General features: G+C 35.3%; 1 long non-coding RNA gene across 2 annotated transcripts in view; it reads left to right on the forward strand.

The window, feature by feature from the left end:
- The window catches only part of LOC125615825, a 46,178-nt gene extending 40,681 nt beyond the window's left edge, over positions 1-5,497 (forward strand). For both annotated transcript variants that reach the window (XR_007346424.1, XR_007346425.1), the window contains one exon: positions 5,102-5,497. This is a non-coding gene — a long non-coding RNA (uncharacterized LOC125615825). The remainder of the gene's footprint in view (positions 1-5,101) is intronic.
- Positions 5,498-22,190: the final 16,693 nt, after the last annotated feature.

The following is a 22,190-nucleotide window of genomic DNA, read 5'->3' on the forward strand; positions in this document are numbered from 1 at the left end:
GGGTGAGGTTGTTTGTCATTCTAATTGTCACTGGTTGAAATTTTTATTTTAAAATATAATGACACAAATTGAGAAATCCTTAGATTTTATTTCATCCAAACATCCAACAAGAGAGGAGAGCTTAATTTGAAAACTGGTTGTGATATGGACTAGATTTCCTATTTAGCAAGGAGATTTATGGTATAAATAAGATACCAAGAAGTGAATCAATAGGGTACTGTGCATGATTCCATTTAAAGGAAGAAAATATTCTGCAGGACTCATGAGCCATTATTTCAAATGCTTGTGTAAATATGGTTTAGTTCATCATCACCTTTTCCAATTATGTTTATGTGCAGCTCCAAAGTACAGCCTCTGCTTCTTTTTTTGAAATGCCACCACCTGAACTAGCATTTTCATTAATACAAACAGTGTTTGCAGTGTCTATGAGTGGTGGTAGGAATACAGGAGTTTTTCATTATTTGTAAACGACACACCTCAAAGAAGTGCCCTGTTTAGCCCTAGCTTAGCTTTTTGAACAAAACCACTTACATATTACATTTTTTCAGTTCTTCATGAAACTTTTATATTTCTATAATTATTATCATGATGTTAGTAAAGTAATTTTATCTTTTATTTCTAAAAATAAAATTTTCATATTTACATGGATTAGGGATTAAATCATATTTTCATAATGTCAAACAATTTTGTTTTTCAGGTCAGTTAAGGGTGCAATAAATACTTGCAAGCATAACTTTAGCTTTGTTTGTTCTAAAGTTTTACTTTTAGAAACCTGGAATATTTTAATTGCATTTAATAAGCAAGAACCGCTATGTATTAGTTAGAAGCAAGAACTTGGAGAAGACTGCCCGTGTTTGAATCCTAACTTCACTAATTACCACATAACCTTAGGAAAGCTTCTGGACCTTTCTGTTTTCTGCACTGTTTCTCATCTGAAAATTTGGGAGAACGGATCGCATTTCAGAGGTCCATTGTGTGGATTGCATTAGTAAATATTTGTTACAGAGAAGAGTGAATAAAAGTGTTTACCCTCGCTAATAAGACATTTCCAACAGTAAATAAAGGTTCTATGAGGAATGAAGTGAGAAACATGTGATGTATGGCACAAACAGAAGCCTTTTCAGGCAATAGGCTGGTACATCTTTGGTTCACTAGAGGACCAACAGTATTACCTATCGATATTATTGAGGCCACCTGATTCAGTCATCTTGCCTTAATAATACTGAAAGACAAGGTTAAAAACTTGTAGAGATAATTAAAAAGATTATTAGAATAACTGAATACCACATCAACCGCTTTCTGCTTGAACTGTTGCTTTTATTATCTAGGGTTCTCTAATCTTCAAAGTTGATGATTTGGCATTTGACTCAGTCAGATGTTTGCTACTGACTCATTTAGTCATTCTGTCCTTCTTAATTTAGTCCAGACTTGTATCATTGTGTCTCTTCTTTGCTGTTCTTGTTGTTTTCCTAATTCCACCTTTCCCAAGCTAAAAACAACAACAACAACAACATATATTTTTAAGGAATTATGCTCTCCCACCTCATCTGGTTGCCCATATCCAGCTGTCCTGCTTCTAACAGCATAAAAGACACCATGTGTTGGACACCATGTTTACTGCCCTCGTATTTCCCACTGGTAACAGTCCTACTTGATTTCTCACCAGCACCTTTAAATCACGGTAGCAAAGAATGATTTTTTCGTAGGACATGCTGGCTCAAAGATACTGGTCTGGTCTTTCTGCTTGAAATCACAGGTTAGCAGGAGAGAACCATGTATCTGTGGATCTGAGCTAGTGACCTACATATAAGTTCCAGCACCTGTTAAATACCCCCGAGCTATTCCAACCCTTACTACTCATTTGAAAAGAGACATGAAAGAGAAGAAAAGGACACGCTGAAAACCAAGCACCAACTAAAGACCTTTAGAATATCACTCTAATTGTTGCCCAAGCATGCTCAGTGAGAAGCTTTGCTTTATTAAATACATTCTTTATCAGAATAACTTCTCTGAAGATTTCCTGTAAAGAAAAAAATCCTTGCTCAGCAGAAAGTGACTTAGGCCAAGTATGGTGATTAGTCCACACCATCATCCCTTTCGTTCGTTACCTTTTCTCGTTAAAATTCAGGCAAAATAACATGGCAAGTGGAAGCTGAAGGTGTGGTGGAAGGAACCCTGGGGTCAGAGTGTGGAATCAGGTCTCTTGGAATAAAAATTTACCTTCTGAATTTCAGCATCTATTCATACGAGGAGGTATTATTATCTACCTTTCAGAAACGTAAAGATTAAACAATGGGAGTGCACACCTGTAATCCCAGTGGCTCGGGTGGCTGAGGTAGGAGGACTACAAGTTCATGGCCAGCCTCAGCAACTTAGGGGAACTCTAAATTAAAAAAAATAAAAATGGTTGGGAATGTAGCTCAGTGGTTAAGAACCCCTGGGCTCAATCCCTTGTACCATAAAAAAGAAAGCCAAAAGAATTAAAAATAAAATATTCAACAAGGTCATGTGCCTTGGTAATATTGAATATTATTACTGTTTATTTTATTAGCAGTAAAATTTTTGTTATTATGGATTTGGATGATTAAGTTCCAAAAACTAGTTTTCTATTGAACTAGATGGATGATTTCTTTAACTACCTCCCACTCTTTTTCCAGAAATGTTTAATCTGCAGTCTTCTGGGCTCTAGTGTATGGAGTACACAGGGCTCAAACACTGGAATAGGAGAGATTTGAATTCAAACTTTGGCTAAGGAACACTAGACTCACTTGCTATGAGTGCTAGTCAAGTCTCTGACTCTTGGTTATAAAGGGCTGGAGACATCTGCTTTGCAGTGTTGTGGAGAGGAATAGTGATAATGTATGAAGGTGTTTGGAATAGTGAATAGTTCAAAGTAAACAGCCCTTATATTACAAGTTATTTGGCTTTTTCTCTGGTACACCTTCATGTTATTATCCACAATGTGGGTTTGTCCGTGTTCACAATTGCTTTATAGGGCCTCCAGCATTATGCTTAATGGATGGTAAATGCTGACAAGATTGCATCTTAAAAACCATGAGTCATTTGGATCGATAAATAAATCATTAAATCATTACAAAATTACATGGCTCAAAAACCCTCTCTGTTCAGATATCCTAATTGCTCATTATTTAGAAATTTAAGTTCTATGAGGAATATAAACATTTACAAGTCACAGCTGTTGCCTTCAGGAAACTTACAACCTAGTAGGAAGTATTTCTTTCACTAATAACTGTGCCCAGCCAAATTATATCCTTCGTGCAGTTACAAGGCTATAAAGCAAGAAAAAGAAAAATGCTTTCAAAGGTTAGGTTTCTTTTAAAATGAAAGATAACAGTTACACACACCTCTATGTTCCATAGTGTGATGGTTTTGTACATTTACACATTGTACATTGGTGTTGATCAACTCAGTTCTCATTTCTTTTTGATAAGAACATTTAAAATCCTCTCTTCTGGCTATTCTGAATTCTATGATACAATATTTTTTAACTAAAACCATCTTTTGTTTAACAGAACACCAGAACTTATTTCCCCATCTGGCTATGATTTTGTAACTGCTAACTAATCTCTCCATTTCTCCCTCTCCCCTACACTCATTGGCTTATGGTAACTACTATTCTGCTTTCAACTTGTATGAACTCAGTTTTGTAAGATTTGCAATACAGGTGAAACCGTGCAGTCTTCGAAATCATTCTTCTGTCAAAGGGAATGGTAATGGGGAAAGGAGAAGTGGGGAAGAAATTAAAATCTGTTATTTGTGTATTATGTGTCAAACCCAGTACTAGAAGATTCTCATTCATTGTTTGAGTTAATACTAAACACAGTACTATGATATGGATTGTAAAATTTAACTTTATGGCTGAAAAAATAAGGGTAATCTCAGAAAGCTGATGTGACCTCATCTGAGATCACATATCCAGTAAGTGCTAGAGATGGGATTTCAGTTATCAACAAGGGAAGGGCAGAAGGTAGGCTTTGTACAATTTAACTGAAAAAAAAAATCCTAGAAGGTATTTTGAGTATCTCACCTCCAGAAATTTCTGATTTTTTTCTCTGTATTTCTTCCTTCTTGCCTCCATTGGGCTTCCAAGCAGTTCAATTCTCTATTGTGGAATCCTCTGATGAGGGCAAGAGCTACAGCAACCTTTTTAGTACACATAGTCCAGAGGGCTTATCTTGCCATTTTACCTGCATGCTTTTAGCAGGGAGAAGATATTATAGCTATTTTAGATATTTAGTGGTTAGTGTCAAATTCAGGAATACTCTTTTGACATTAACTTAATTTTAAAATACCAGAATTAAGATATACAATTCATTTATCCTTTTACATAAGGAGTATCAGTGATCATGGCTTATACCACCTAGATAGTTACAAAGCTTTTAAAAGCAGTTTTGGATAGTTAGTACAGTTAGCTGCAAGTAGCAGAAAACCAAATTAACATGCCCTAAGAGAAGAAAATTTTTTTCATGAATCAAAAAGTCTGAGGATGGAAAATATAGGATAGATAAAGAGGAGGGGTGAAGAGATTGTAAGACTCTTTTAAAAATCGTCCTTAGAAACCATAACCAAAAACTTGTGGCCACTCCTAGGAGCAAGGAAAAAGTTGTCTTGTAGTTTAGAATATAAAAATTGGAAGAAAAAATATCATCAGAGAGAGACAAAGAGGTTCTTCGTTTTCCAGGGACCATAGAAGAGAAAAGCAAGGCAGAAAAGGGCTGTGAACTGCTTTGGGAAAACTATTCTCTCCTCCCCAACATTGGGCTCTTAGTATTACCTGGACTGTGTTTGATGACACAAAGGACCCTCTGCTTCTGTCACCTTGGGTTTCTTGGCCACAGGAGCTGATATGATTATAGTACTTACTTTATATGTTTGTTCATGTAATGAGCTAGTGAGTGCAAAGTGTTTAACACAATGTCTGGCACATAGCACACTTAAATAAATTCAAGCAACTGTAAAAATAAACAATAATTATTGATTTATTATTAAGCAGAACACTCATACTTCCCTTGATGCGAACAAGCTTTTTTGATATTATCTGTATATTGCCTTTAACTTTTCAAAAATAATGTTTCCTTAGGAATACCCATCTCAAGCTCTGGATGTGTCTCTGAAAAAGTGTCCACAATGCTGACCACACTGGAGGCCAATGCAGAAACTGGGGGAAGGTTCGCAGCAGCTGGGTGTGGACATGCTGATCTCTGAGCTTGATGCAGCACTGTTAATCTCTCCTCCAGAGCTGGATAGAGGCCTGAACTGAAGCACTGAAAGATGCCTTGCCAATTCAAGGCAAGGTCTTTATTGTTGAAACTCTTGCATAATGACATCTTTATTCATGTGAAAATACAGGATGAATTTCAACTGTGTGAAATTGTTTATGTTCATCGGAAATGTTATTTGTCTTTACAAAGTCTGGTTTCAATGAACCAGCTATGTAATGGATATTAAATAAACATGGAATTTTACACGTTCATAATATTTGGTTTCTTGTTGTGATTTTGATGAACTACACTTTCAAGCATTGTCAGTTCATCCTTATTTACAAAGAAGCGTTTGCTTGTAGCAGAGTGATGTAGTGACTTGCTTTATTTTCAGTCAACTTTTCTATTCAATGTTAAATGTGAAACTGACTCAAAAATGTTCTTTTAGGCAGCATTTACATTACTTTCTGTATAACATACATAATACTGTTTTAACTTAATACCATGAACTATAGAAACCAAAGACATTCTAATTCTATTTTTAGTGTACTTTTTTTCAAGGCAAATAAATTGTAATGCACTAATAAAAGTAAGTAGTTCACATTAAAAGACTTTTATTGTATGACCCAATGAAATTGCTCTTTGGAAACTGACTCTTAAAAAATTATTTCTCAAAATTATTTTGTAAACTGATTTTGTATCAAATTGAATTGACTTTCTCGCTTAAATTCTTGATGACAAAAACAAAAAGTTGAACTCCTTCTTCAACTGATGAGAATTAACTGAATGCTTTTGAACATGATTTTTATGTTTCTTAGAAAAAAAGAATCAGATGAATAGTAAAACTTTTAGTTGCCCGTATCAGCTTTTGGCTACCTATTTAAAATGAAATTTCTCTTCAGAGTATACCTCATCTTTTCACATCTTTAAAGTGATATGGTTTTACTTATGGATTTATTTATGAAATGCTTTCACTTTGCTGTTCAGAGAAGGACTTGCCATTTATTTATTTATTAGAGAACACAAAGATAAGAAAGTCTGAGTCCATATTCTTTCACCCTGTTGGCTTTCTCCTTAAGAGGTTCCTACCCCTCATAACATCCATATACATATATGTCTCATAAGAAAAGTTATGAAAGGGCAAATCAATATTCCAAGCACTCAGATTCCTTTAAACTTACAAGGGCTTATTTAAAACAGGCACTCATGGCCATCTACCATCATCGGACAGGCAAGAGTTTGACAACCTGCCTTCACAGAGAGGCACCTGGAAGATGCTGAGAAGGAGAAATGCGGACCAGCCAGTTTAGAGCAGCTCACAAATAACAGGATAGTGATGTCTTCATACCGCTTGTCTGCTCCTTGGCTTGAGGTTAAAGTGGCTGTGGAAAGAAGAGAAAGAGGGAAGGAGGGAAGGTGAACTCTTGAAGGCAGAGATAACGGAACAAGAGGAAGTCTATAGGAACTTCAGTGACAAAATGCTGATCCCTGCAGCCACATATCAGAACATCCCACCCCCACTTTGCCAGCGCCAGTAAGATGATTTAAAAGGTTTAGAACTTTGGATTCCATGTAAAAAATGCTTTTCTCTACTATCTTTTAGATTAGGTAACTTTTGTGGGTGAGTAACCTCACTCATTCCTAGGATTCTTTCCTTTTGACTAGTTTCATTTTTCAAGCAGTGACCTTTCCCTGACCTCGGCCCCAAACTCGGGGTCACCTTGCTGTAGCAGTGGTATAGCACTGAATAAAGAGCTTGCTAGATTGTTGGCACTGGATAAGTGGTACTGAGCACAATCGCCCTCTTTCATGAGTGGGAGGGAAGTTTCCTTTCCTAGGGTTCAGAGAGCTGGACTGACTTACTCCTGCATTTCATTTTGTAACCCAGTAATTTTCCCTCTGGCCAGATCTGCAGACTGGTTGCCTTGCAGGAAGGTGACATGCACCACTGGTGCAGGAAGCAAAAAGACTCTTTATTGGCATCAGCACAACTTTCAATGGTGCTTCACAACAGACTCACTTTATAGTTGAAATAGGGCAATTATTTGCCCCGAATAATTAGAATGTTTAATTGCTTAAACTCAATCTCAGTTATTTTAACATGTCTATGCTGTTATTTCATTATACTTTTCTGAAAATCATTGTCAGATCACCTAGCTATGCCAATTTTCTGATTTACCCTCCAACAACCTCAGGAAAGAACTCTTTTTACTTCAACATGAAAACAACTTGCATCCACAAAGTTTTCAAACAGTGGGAAACAAAATAACTCTAATGTGCCTGAATTGGAGACCCTAAGTAACCTCTGTTATCTGGCTTCCATGTCGCCACAGTCACAATGTCTACCATCAGGATAGTCACTTCTGATGTTTTAGGTTGTACTGCTGCTCCTTTGCAAGGAAGAAACCTGCCTAACAGGTTCTATTGCTGAGATTCCAGGAAACAGTGTCTTAGTCCATTTGGGCTGCTATAACAAAATACTTCTTTTTTAAATATTTTTTTATTAGATACACATGACATTACAATGATCTTGGCAATTCACAAAATACTTCTGACTGGGTAATTTATAAACAGCAAAAATAAAGCTCTGAAAGCTGGAAAGTCCAAGATCAAGGTGCCAGTAGATTCGTGTCTGAGAGGAACTACCTCTCAATACTATTATATCACAGATTAGCTATCAGCGTATGAATTTGGATGGAACCATGAACCAGGAACATTCAGACCATAGCATATAATAAATCATAAACTCTAACATGTCACACTGAAATTCAAGACCAGTATAAAAGCCTGTCTTTCAAATAAACCAATATGGTAATATTGACAATTTCCAAGGCCACCACTCTACGTTCTCTACTTGCTCCCATTCTAAACATGTTAGCACTGCAGGAAAAAGAAAAAGAAGTATCTCGATAGCTATTGGTGAGCATTAAGCTAGTCCCCATCTTGCCATTCAAATTTTTAGTTCTTGGGAAAATAGTGCTTCAAATTATTTTTTCAAATGAATAGACTCTCATCTCATATTTGGGCATTTAATTAGATCCAAGGGAAAAGGGACATGGGAGTTTTTAATACCATTTTGCTATGCAAAATACTCATGAATATTTCTAGCCATATTAGGTAATTCTATATCAAATATACTTGTGAATCCACGTGGTCTGGCAGTAGTTCGGTGGAACACAACCACCAGTCAGTGTTAGCTCCACGCAGACGCATTGTTCCCTGTGCACTCTAAAGCAATCAAACGAGTCTGCAAATGTTCTTCAAAGAATACATCTAGAATGTTACTTCGTTAAACATCTCCTTGGCATTCATTCTATTTACCACTTTGAATTGCTGCATTTAGTTTTGTAATGACCTTCTATAGCAAGGAGGTTTTATTAACTCTTTGATCTTCTAGCTTTGGAATGAAAACAAAGAAAATAGAAATGAGCACTTTGTGCGCTGTCTTATAGAGGAGACTAGAAGAAAAAAGGAAATATGTTTTCATCAAAAAGATTGATTTGTATGGAGACTTTCAGTCCCTTCCACTCTTTTTTCTCTTTGAGCAAAATGCTTATCAATGTTGTACATGTGTTTGTTTTAAATGTCTTCTGTATAACAAAGTCTTTGTTTCTCTTCTCTCTGGTTCTGGTAGCTGAGGCTAGGGTCAGATAATTCATTGTGAATTTTCTTTTTAAGGCCAGTCTCCATCCTTGGTTCCCTCCACGCCTGAATACTATTCTTGGGAAATTTGCCACCTTATTTATGGGACACAGGAAACTCTGCTCTGTGTGCAAGTATTCCTTTGTGTGTTTACGTGTGAATGGTGACAGGGAGAGGATCCCCAAGAGGGCAGTTTCCTAATCCTGTGCTGAGAAAAAGCTGGAGAACTCTTTAAATCCAAATCCCAGTTCAGTACTTCATTGTAACAACTTCTGTATGTTCTGGAACATTTGGAATGGAAACTCACCATTTAGTTATGTTGCTCCTAAAGTTCTGAACTTGTAGCTTTATTAACATATGGATGAGATGCCACCTTTCACATTTACTGTATTTTTATTTTTATCACTCTTATGTTTGTAACTCATCTGATTCTTTTTCATCTTTGGGAGCAAAATTTTAGGTGAAGGATTATACAATACCTGAATTTTATGATAAAAATTAAATCCTAAGGGTGGAATAGTTACTAATCAAATTGAACCTCTTCTTTTTCTATTCTCATAATCATCCATTTATCATATAAGACATACTGTCTTATGAATCCTGAAATTTGAATCTGTGTGGATAAATCTAAATCTAATGTGTGTGGACTGATAGCCTGGGAACTTTGGGGGTTGACTCAACTTAGACCCTACAACAGCAGGTGAACTAGATGTGTGCTAATAATGTCATCTGGCCATACCACAGCACCGTAGGCTTATCTGAAATGGGAAGGCATTATTCATTTCAAAATGGCCTCATTTCACTTTAGCTAAGTTTCCATTTTACTTGACTTGTTTAAAGCTAATCACTGTGGTACTGATGTGATAAAACTATAAAAACCATCTAATTCTACTGGCATTACTTTTAGAGGTAAAAATAGGATAACTTAGTTGGTCCTACCAAGTAAAGCACACCAATTAAAGTCATGCCTTTTTAATTTCCAATCTGTTTCAATTTGCTCTTTTGGGTCAAACCATGAGTTTAAAAGATTGACAATTGATGTGGGAAACATACAGCTTTTCATCTTGAGGAACTCAAGTGGCAGTTTCATCTGAAAGAGGAGTGGCAACCAGCTTGGCATATTGCTTCTCACACTGTCAACTGGATGCCTTTCCATGGCTTCCTACCTCGGAAAACACCTTTCTCACGATAGCATTCAACATCATGTTTTATGTTTACTTGTCTCATCACACTTTACACTATAATTTCCCCAAGCTGAAAACTTGTTTATGTTCTAGAATGGGTTCTAAAAATATTGTGCAATGATATTAATAACTATAGATTTCTGAAAACTGTGAGATGGGTTCTCCTGGGAAGTTTAAAATTATAGCTAGATAACTGTCAAAGCAAGTCAGTCTGGACACTGGGATCAGAAAACAACTTAAACTTAACAACATTTTTGGAATATTTCTGAACATTTTATTGAAAATTTTTTTATAATCAAATAAGTAATACAGCAATCAGTATTTACACATATACAATGTTTAAACCTAGGTAAAAAGTGATATGACAAAGACAATAACTTAGAGCAATTATTACATACAAATGTGAGAAATATATTGAAGAAATGCTGAAATTTAGAATCTTGAAGTCTTAATTGCTTTAAGTGGCCCCAGGAAGATTAGAAAATATTGAGAAGCATTGAAAAAAAAGAAATCAAGTTACTTACAAAATTTGTTTCTATTTTTACCTGTTTGATGGCCCAAGTAGTTTAAATAGTTTAAAATAGTATAAAATTTATTAAGAAGCTTAGTAGTGTTTCAAATGAATGAGGTAATATTTTAAACTTCTCTCAAAACACCGAATCATACAATAATACTTCAGAGGTTATACATAAGTCTATTAAACAGCTGAAGAGGAAAACATTTTATAGTGAGTAATTATTTATTTAGATTTTTCATCCATATTACTAGGTCAAAACAGTAAATTTGTTTTTCTACTTTGCAAAATGTAGGAGAAAAAGAATTAAAGGATCAAGGGCTCTTGTGAAAAGTTCTGATTGCCTTGATGCTTGTAGAGGAAAATAAAAAAAACCTAAAGGGCTTTTAGTTAGAAATGGTGAATTAATTAAGTGTTTATCTCTTCTCCTTTCACTAACTCTGCCAAAATGGGAGGCAAAGAATAATAAAAATATTTGCCTAAGAAAAGAAAATGAGTATGGAAACAGTGATGGAACTATCTGGAAGACAGAGCAGATAGGGCAGTGTAGACAGAGCAGAGAGTGGTAGCTGGGTGATATGACAGGTTGTCCCGAGAGATTGAACTCAAGGGAGGATGAAGCACAGCCCTGAGAACTAGAGCAGCAGAGGAGTCTGAATACAGACAGGATGGATGGGACTACCTGATCACCTTCCTCTTGTACTCATGCGTTCTCTCTCTCTCTCTCTCTCTCTCTCACACACACACACACACACACACACACATACACACACGCACAACCACCTTCACACTCTATCCAGCAGAAGAAGGGAGGTTGTTCTCAAAAGAAACTGGAACAACACTGGCTCAGTTTCAAAGTCTCCAGGCATAAAACAGGCCGAGGTTAAGACAGGATTGAAATGAATGCAAGTTTCATGATGACCTGTAAAACCTCTGTCCCCTTATCTGCCTCTGTTCTCAAAATGCTAGCAGTCAGAAACAGACCTTTCTATGCAGGAGACCTCAAGATATTAATCTGGATTAACTGAATGGCTCCCAGGAAAAGATCTATGCAAACTGTAAAATTTGGGGTTTTCCTGGGAAAATGCTGCCTCACCAGCCAATCCTTTTACAGTGTAGTTTAAGCATCAGTAAGCTCTGACCGTACAGGCAGATGTCTCAGCTTGATGATATCCTGCTCTTAAAAATGCAAGAACATCTAAGGATCATTTGATACATTTAAGTCAGGGGAAAATATCTGGATGGAAAGAAAGAGAAGAATTCAAAGTTCAGAGAAAAAAATTCAAAATAATTTACAGTTATATCTTCAAATGCTTAAGAAAAATATTATTACCAAAAACAAGAACAGAATATTGTGAAAAAGAAACATAAATGAAATAAATAGCTTTTGAATGTGAAAACTATAACCTTAATGTAAAATTCAACAGTAAAAAAATGAAAAGGTAAAATTAGAAAATAATCCACTCAGAAAAATGAGAAATTATATTCCATTTATGTATGATATATTGAAGTATATAGATGCAAAAAAGAGAAAATAATCTAAAATATAGAGAAAGACAATTATAAACCAAAACAGAAAAGACATATTTTAATGAACTGTCACCCTTTATTATCTATGGGATATTGGCTCCAGGACTTCACCTGGGATACCAAAATCAGTGGATACTCAAGTCCTTTGTATAAAAACTTCAGCATATAATTATTTTTCTTATTAACTTGAAAACTTTTAACTTTTCACTTAAAGAAAGAATTTTATTTCTTATCCTTGGCCTATTTAAGTTGTCAGCATGATTATTCTTAAACGTTAGGGCCATTATTAAATAAAATAATATGAATGAAGGCATTGCCATACCATAATAGTTTATATAATAAGCCAAGTGGCTACTAAATAGCTAACAGATGGGTAGCATATATAGCATGGATCCACTGTACAAAGGGATGATTCATATCCTATGAAGGACCACAAGAAATATCATCAGCCTACTTAGTCAGAACAATTTGCAATTTAAAACTAAAAAATTGTTTATTTCTGGAACTTCTCATTTAACATTTTTAAATATTTAATATTTTTAGACTACAGCTAACCAAAATTGTGGAAAGCAAAACCTTTGGATGAGGGAGAATGACTGTATATCAAAATATTTCATTTATAAATTGTTATTGAAGATGTTATTTCTACTAATGTTTGAAATTAAATGAAGTTTTTAAAAAATTTTTTAGTTGTTGATGGACCTTTATTTTATTTTATTTTATTTATGTGGTGCTGAGAATTGAACCCACTGCCTCACACATGCCACGCAAGCTCTAAGCTCTCTTCCACTGAGCTACAACTCCAGCTTCTTAAAAAAACATTCAAGAAGTCATCTGTCTTTCTTCTTTTTGGAGAAAACTTTGCAGAAACAAGAATATGGTCATCTATGTGGCACCTACATTCTTTTCTTCTCCTCAACAAGAAGTATACTCTCTTGTCCATCCAACTTACTGACAGATCTCATTTAATAATTCTTTTTTCACTTCAATTTTTTAAAAATATATTTTCCCATAGAAACGATGTTAAACATAGTAGTGGGATCACCAAAATATTCCTCAGAACCTTCTTAACCAGAGAATTATTCAGTTTAGTATTCTCAAATTACAGAACACAGTCCACTTGCATGAGAAATCCCAAACATGGGGCTTAGTGGAAAAATGTGTTATGGCTTCCTGCAGTTTAACAGGGGAAAAAAGAGGCTCCAAAGCTTTTTCCTTTTTGTTTTGTCCTGGTGACCTAGATATATCCACTTTTTTTTTCCTATTACTGCTCTCTTTGCACCTGCTTGCGTTTATTTTTTTTCTTGGTTTACACAGACACATAACTTACTTCAGTAGCAATAATAATAGCCAGAGCTTTTTGAGCGCTTATTACATATCAGACGCTGGTCTACATATCGTATGTGCACTCTCTCATTTAATCCTTATAACGGCACTGTGTGTAAAGCATTATGTTATTTCCATTATACAGTTGAGATAACTGAGGAGCATAGAAGTTAAAAAAAAAAACTTGATAATCATGTCGCTAGTAGAGGGTGGAATAAGAATTTAAACTTAGGCAATTGTACTCTAGAGCTCATCTCTTTTTAAGATGAGCATAGATGATTAAAAAGTACACAGATAGGAAGATATATTGACAGATAGATAACACATGCAAACACACACACAAAATTTTACCTCTACAAAAATTGAAAACACGGGCTGGAGTTGTGGCCCAGTCGTAGAGCACTTGCCTGGCATGTGTGAAGCACTGTGTTCGATCTTCAGCACTGAATAAAAACAAATAAAATAAAGGTATTGTGTTTATTTACAACTAAGTTAAAAATAACCTGATAACAGGTGGAAATAAAACCCAATATAGCTTATTATTATTATTTTTTAATTTAAAAGTGCTGGGGAAAAAAGCAAAGCTCCAATATGTCAGCAGACAACACCCAAAGTCAGCCCTCAACAGACATTGCAAGGGACAAAAAGGAGATTTTGAGAAGCTAAACTTGCCAGGTAGGGAGGAAGCCCAGCTTCATGACACTTCTAGGTTGGCAGTGTGAGAAGCAAAAAAGAAGGTAGGAAGATAGAAAAACACCAAATAACACATATTTGCTTCTATCTTTTACAAAAACACTCGACAAATTTTATAAAATAAAATTTGCAAGTATATTCTTTTCTATAGAATTTAACACAGTGAAAATTTCTGAAGTTGTTTAATACTAACATTACTTCATTGCTTTAATCCATCGCTGATAGCTAGGAACAAAGTCAAATGTCACAGACACCTCTTGAGCTAGTTGTGAGTGACTACATGAGACTAAGCTGTTCTCAGTCCAGAAATTAGAAATCCTTCTCCAGTGTGCGTTATTACATCCTTGCCAAGGAAAAAAAAGATGCATTTACCGACTAGGAACTGAACAAGGTCACCTTGGCCCAGGTTGTCAGGAACTAAACAGTAACAGACACTTGTCTACAGGAAGATGACAATACTGCCATTAAAGACTTCTAACATTTTTTTAAATAAAAGACAAAGTACCTTGTAGAGATTTAATGAATATTTGATATATATGAGATAATTTGTCTCATTTAAGATTGCTTTATAATTTTCTTATTGCCAACTAAGCAAATTTGTTAAGGAAAGAGAGAGAAAGTAAATAAATGACTATTCCAAATGCAGACCAGGAGTCAGTTGATTTTTTCTAGGTAGACAGAAAATCAGTAGTTGCAATATGAAATAAAACCCAGATGGTGAGCATTGAGGCACAGATGGGACAGGACTTGTCTTCATAAGAGATGCCTAGAATATCTAGCTTCTTCCACAATGGCTGATGTTGACCATTGAGGAAGAAGCTAGATATTTATAATGACAAAAAAGCTTTTCATGTGTTGATAAACACCATAGTGGTATCATGAAGATGAATTAGCTTTGTGACCTTGAAAAATTAGTTTCCTCTATAAAATTAAAGAATTGAAAAAAACAACACTATCCAAAGAGTATGATTTTGGAGTTGCAGCTTTGTGGGATATAAATACACACATTTTTTTAAATCCAGAGATTTTTAGTCGAATTATGTAACAGTCAGGATTCCTTAACGCTATCAATGACACAATATCTGCTTCAAAGCAATGCAATAAAAAATAGAGTTTATCCTTTCACATCACTGAAAAGTCCAAGGGTCAGGATAAACTTCAACATGGCCAATTCAGTTGTTTGGATGATAACATTAAATCTGTCATAGGCAGAATAACTGTCCCCCAAAGATGTCCATACCCCAGTCACTAGAAATGGTGAGATGTTATCTTACATGGCAAAAAGGACTTCACAGTTGTGATTAAAGTTTGAGATGAGAAATTATCCTGTACCCAATCTAATCATACAAATACTTAGAAGTAGAAGAGAAAGGTATGAGGACCAGAGAGATGCCATGAGAAGAATTCAATGTGCTGTTCTTGGCTTTGAAGACGGAGAAAAGGGTCCATGAGTAAAGGAATGTGTTGGTTCCTAGAAGCACAATCCTCAGCTGAACAGCCAGAAAGTAAGGGAGAGCCTCAGTTCTTTAGCCACAACCCGATTGAGTCAAAAATGACTCCCTCCTGGAGCTTCCAGATAGAAACAAAGCCTCATTGATGCCTTGATTTTAGTTCAGTTACCTGTATCATACTCTGACCTCCAGATCTCTAAGACAATACATTAATGTTTGTTTGTTTTTGGTACTGGGGATTCAATCCAGGGCCACTCCACCGCTGAGCTATTTCCCTGGTCCTTTTTATTTATTTATTTATTTATTTATTTATTTATTTATTTATTTATTTTTTATTTTGAGACAGGGTCTTGCTAAGTTGCTGAAGTTTCTGCTAAGTTGCTGAGGCTGGCCTCAGCAATCCTCTTGTCTCCACCTACAGAGTTGCTGGGATTACAAGTGTGTGCCACCATATCCAGCTTTAAATTTGGTTTGTTTTAAATTTGATTCTGCTAAAGTTTGTGGTAATTTGCTATAGTGGCAACAGAAGACTAATAATAGCTGGTACTTTTTACTTTTACATTCTGCTTCCTTGTTGTCTCTTTTTGCAAGTAGTGTGGTCCTAGCAAGTCCAATCTACTTCCTATTGTTGGAACATATTTCCTAATAAATTCTGGAAAACTTCCAAGTCTGATTTCCATTCTTTATGAGTGGGTCAGATGCCCTTCCTGGAGTAGTTAATATGGCTGTTGACATAAATCTCATGCCAATTATATACAGCAAGAGAGGGTAGGTGTCATTTCCATGAAATATACCAAGGATATAGGTAGCAGAATTAGTGCTGGCCAACCCAAACAGGTGTCTACTAAAAAAGTCTTTGGAAAGTTCTCTGTTATATGGGTGCAAACAGCTTTCTTTTTATAGCTTTTTCTATCACTATTTCTTTTTTCTTTTTTTTTTACATACATGACAATAGTGGAATGCATTACACTCATTATTACCCATTTACAGCACAAGTTTTCGTATCTCTGTATATAAAGTATGTTCACACCAAATTATGCCATTATACATATACTCTTTTGTTGCATTACAATTCTTAATACACATATATACCACAATTTTTCATATCTCTGTTTGTATATAAGGTATGTTGACACCAACTTCAAATCTTCATACATATATTTTGTATAATGATGACCATCACAGTCCACCATCCTTGCTAATCCCCTTCCCCCTCCCTTTCCCTCCCATCCTTCTTCCCTATCTAGAAGTTAGCCAATCCCCAAAAAACAAATGCCAAATGTTTTCTCTGATATAAGGGGGGTGACTCAAAGTGGGGTAGGGAGGGAGAGCATGGGAGGAAGATTATATCAGGATTTCTTAGAGCCAGGAAATAAACATAATGAAATATCCAAAAAGGGGAATGTATTCTTCCATATTATCTAAATATGTTTCTAATTACTGCTGTAACAAATTACCACACATTTAGTGGCTTAAAACCATACAAATTTATTATCATAGAGCCCTGGAAGTCAGAAGTCCAAAATGGGTCTACAAGATGCCATCTTTTGTAGGATCTAGGGGAAAATCTGTTTCCTTGCTTCTTGGAAGATAGATAACAAAATAATAAACAATAGATTATTATTGCTTCTAGCTTCTTTTCCCTTCTTTCTTTTTAATTTATGCATTTAATGAATTTTACTTAGCATCTATTTGTGTTAGGTGCTGTCCTAGGCATTAGGAATATAAAAATATAAATCATAGCTTCTGCCTCAAACTGCTTACAGTCCATTGAAAATATGTGTGTGTGTGTCTGTGTGTATTTATATGTGTGTGTGTGGGTCCGTATGTGAGTGCAAAAAAGTGGTTTAGCCTGTGTGGCAGGAGCTGGGGAAGAGGTCAGGAAGCTGTAGAGAAACTTTTTGTTGTGTATTCTTAGCCCATGCCCCGTTCTCTGGGAACTTTCCATTCTAGGTATGGAGTTAGACATATACCATAATTTCTGCTGTGACTCAGACCTCTGATCACTGGTAATTAGGCATGTTTAACATCCATGCTAAGGCAGACTTTTTTTTTTTCTCCCAGGAATTTAAATCATCAATCACAGATGCTAAAACATCTCTGTTGGTGCTGGGAAGGAACAGGGAGTTGGGGTAGCTACATCTGTCCTTATATGCTTAAGATATGCAGAAAAGGCTGTGTACAAAGAATAGAATGCATAAATATTATTGTGAGAAAAGAGGAAACCAGGGAACGTGTAGTTTTGAATGATGGATTTTTTTCACATTCTAGGTCCTCATAACCACTATCCATGGTGCTGGAACAGGTGCTTTGGAACCCCCTGGTATTTAGTTCCAGTTTGTATGGAGGAGTCCAAAGGGAGTAGCTATAGTGACTGGGTTGGCCATTGTGGGAACTCAGGCAGTGGCTACTTATCAATTATTATGGAAATATTTCAAGATTCCAGCTAATGCTATGGCTGTATCTGAGTAAACCTGCTTGTATGTATATAATAAAGCCTCCATTTTCACTAGAAATAGTTGAACAAGTTTCTGTTACTTGCAAACAAATAACCCCCAAGAACAGCAGAGATCTTGAAGAAGAAAAGAATACATTGTACCTTAGGGAGGCATGATGTTGCAAATCACACCTAGGTGAGTCAGGAAAACTGCAAAACACATGTGCCACTAAGAAGGTGAGGGATGCCATTCCTTCAGTAAGAGCAGAGTTATAAAATGACTCATGCCAGCCATTGTATTAGAGGTTGTAGATGTAAAGACAAGCGTAACAGAGTTGGCCAGAGCTGAAATTTATAGCAAAGGACACATATGCACTTATAATTACAATACTAAGGGATGCTATTTGGGGTAGAAAAGTATCTATGGATGATTTTTTTATATATATATTTTTCTTGCTCATTTATTTTATTTTTTTACAAAATACATGCAAAGGACAATTTATCCAGACTTTGAGGATCAGGGAAAATTTCCAGGACTGGTTTACATCTAAATTGTAAACTTAGAATAAGTAGCAATTAAGTAAACAAAGATGGCAGGGTGGCAGGGGCTGGTGCAGGGGGAAGGACCTCAGGCAGAACAATATGAAGAGGTAAATTATATTCCTCTGCTTAAGACATTTAGACTGGTGTCTTTTTCCTTTATTGAAATTTAACTTTCACATGGCCCATCTGATAAGCCAGGAACACAACAGGAGGAGTAGCTGGGGAGGGGAAACATGATAGGCTCAATTTTGGACAAGTCCTGTTTAAACTGTCTGTGAGCATCCACCTGGTTTTCTCAAGAAGACAGCTAAATATTCAAGTAGAAATCCTGGAGAGTGGCCTAGCCTGGAGAAGAGATTTGAGAATAACCAACATATAGATCGTGAGTAAAAGCCTGAGTGCATGAGATTGCCTGGACAGTGAATGTAGAGTAGGAAAAATGCCCAGCATATAACTCGAGGGAACAGTGACTGCAGCTAAAGAATCCAGAGGAAAATTCTTTAAATGCAAAGGAAAATCAGAAAAGTGCAATGCTATAAACTCCATGCTAAGAAAACACGTCAATGAAGAGGAATGCTCCAATCTGTCAAATGCCACGAAGGTGATCAAGTAAAATAAAGCCTAAAGGAATCTGCTGAATTTAGCATCAAGGAATTTTTGATCACCTTGAAGGAAACAGTTTAGGTTCTTTATGGAAGCAACAATAACAAAAACCATACAACAATTCCAAAACCAGCAGAGCAGAGGTGAGAGCTGAGGACGTGAGTGCCACACACCACTCAGAGAAACCACAGAACAGATGTAAGCACAGTTTTCAATCTATATATGAATGTGTAAATAATTATAAACAGAACTGCTAATAGATTATAATTTTTATATCAAGACAAAAGCAACTTGGTTGAACTCCATAGAAAAGCATGAATCCCTACCACTGAGGTTACCTCTTTTACTGAATAAAAAAATGAGAAATGAGAAAAATTGTACCTTTTCTTTAGTCATCCAATGATTGCTATCTAGGCACATTTGTTAGGCAATTTCCTAATCTTTTAATCTTCATATTTGCATAACACTTTAAAATTCAGAAATGTTTACTCAGCCTCAGAATCTTATCTCCACTATTATTATTTTTCTCCATTTTACACATGGGGAATCTGAGGTCTAGAGAGTTTTAAATGATCTTCATAGATCACTCAACACTTCAAAGAATGGCCAGAATCACTCATTTGATTCAATGAAACATCCCCAAACACCTATTTCAAAGTTGTTTTTCATTATATCTGATTCCTTAAAATCCTTGGGGAGACAGATAGCATGATATTCTTATTCCTCTTCCAAATATGAGAAAACTTATATGTAGGAAGTTCAAGAGATGGAGCCAAAGAGTGTGTATTGTAATGGACAAAGGATGGATCTTTCCAGAAAATCAGATGGCCATTCACTTAGGAACAAATTCCATCAAACCACTGATTCTCCATTTGCACGGTTTTTAAATGGAACACATATCTGCCTCATAGCTGTGAGGATGAACCAAGATGAAAGGTGGAGACATCTAGGTTAGACCAAAACATGAATAATCAACATATATAATCCCCCTTTTCCCTTCTTCTCCACTTAGATCTCACGGGCAGGCTATCTGACTCCAGGATGGCAGTAATAAACTGCGTAACTACCATAATCATTGACCCATTTACTCATTTTTAAATCTATGTGCACACTAGTTTAATGAGAATCCAAGAGGTTTACTTTGTAGAAATTAAGTTCCTTATCATTTTTATAAAGTCCCTCCAATTATGTCATTATAGTTTTGGAATACTTCTAAAAATTACCTCTTTTGCTTTCTGCAGATATATTCTGAGAAGTAATAGTTCTGTGACTCTTAGGGAATAGAGAATGAAGAACACTTATTTTGTGTTAAATGATGATATTATTAAGATGTAGAAATTGTTTCAGACTTTATAGCTTATATTTTTGGGCATCATATGCAGTTCTGCTTATATGATTAGAAAACATGAAGACTGATGCGAAATACATTCAAAATCCTTTGCAAACTCAGTGTGAGTTTAACTTAAACAATGAAATATATATTTATACACACACGGACACACATATATTGATGTGGTGCTTCAGTGTCTTAAGCATTGGCTACTTGTGGGAATGTATTCTGGAAACAAAGAATAGAGCATCTTAAAATTGATGCCAGTGTTGTATTTCCAAATGGAAAGTGAATGCAACAGAAATATTTTTTTCATATCTTTAATATAGTAGTGTTGCCAGCATCATTATCCACTGGTCATGCTAATCTCAAAATGCACAATATGTTTGTGTGATCTCTACAATCCAAAAAAAATGTTGAAAGAGGTGATAATATACAGCTTCATTTTAGTATTTATTATCAGATCATTAAAATGTGCATCAGCCTTAAAGAATCTCATCTTGAGAACAATATATACTCCTCTTTAATATTGTGCCACACAGTGTGCTGGATGTGGCTCTGGAGAATTCTCTGCACTCCTGAATCTGTAAATACTCATGAGCAGCTTAGCAATGAAACAGAAAAGAGATGTGTAAACAGCTGCTTTATACGCGTTTTCAAAAGACTTTGTGTTCTGAGTCTTAATATTCATGGAATTTGTTTTAAGTTTAGAGAAAGAAAAATGGAATTTAGTACAGCTGTGAGTCAAAAATTAATTCCAAGGAAATGGAATAATATTTCCTTTCCTAACACATCGCAACAAAACATCTCCTTGGTTTGGATGTGTATATTAATTTGAGAGGCCTTGTTTTTCTGGGGTAGAAAAAAATAGCACAGTACATAGTTTTACATACAATAAACTCATTAGAAAGAAACTAATTAACAAATTAAGTTTTTCCATGATTAAAATCAGTTTACCAGTGTTTGCATCATATCTTAGAAAATTTATTTACTCAGGCTGCCCCTTACTCCCTCCACCCACATTTGAACAGAAGCCTATCACATCCTCATATCTTGCTCCATTAACAGATATTGTAGTTGAGCCATCTCTATTCCTTTTCCTGTTAGATTTTCCACATGCTTCCTGATAACTCACACTTTTAAAATAAGTATTGCAATATCATATTTAAATATAAGATTTGATACAAAGTTATAAAATATGGTTTCTAATATTTTCCCTTTTTTATTAGTAGATCATATGGATATATAACTTTCTGCCTATTTCACGTTATTTCAAAGCTCAACTTCAATACTTCTGGTATTTAGTGAGCTACTAAGAAAATTCTGGAATATACTTTACAGATATTAATGAGATTTCACAAAATGAAACGTTCTGATTTGTCTAACATTATGATTACATGCTAGAATCATAACACAGACTCAAAAAATATACCAGTTTCTTTTAGTATGGAAGAACTAATGTAATGATTAATTCAATATTGTACCAAGTTGTTGCAAACTGACAAAGGACATTTTTCATAACTTTTATAACCCTTTCTTCTAATGCATGTATTTATTCATAAAAATAGTATATATGCTTCTTTCTTAATCATTCTTTCATTAGTTGATATCCTTGTTTGAAATAAACTACAAATGCCAAAGAATAAAACTTAATGTACCAGCATTATTAATAATAGTACAATAAGACAATTTAGAACTCTAATTATCAGGAATGG

Source organism: Marmota marmota, unplaced genomic scaffold, assembly GCF_001458135.2.
Source record: "Marmota marmota marmota unplaced genomic scaffold, marMar, whole genome shotgun sequence".
In the NCBI taxonomy this organism is placed as follows: domain Eukaryota; kingdom Metazoa; phylum Chordata; class Mammalia; order Rodentia; family Sciuridae; genus Marmota; species Marmota marmota.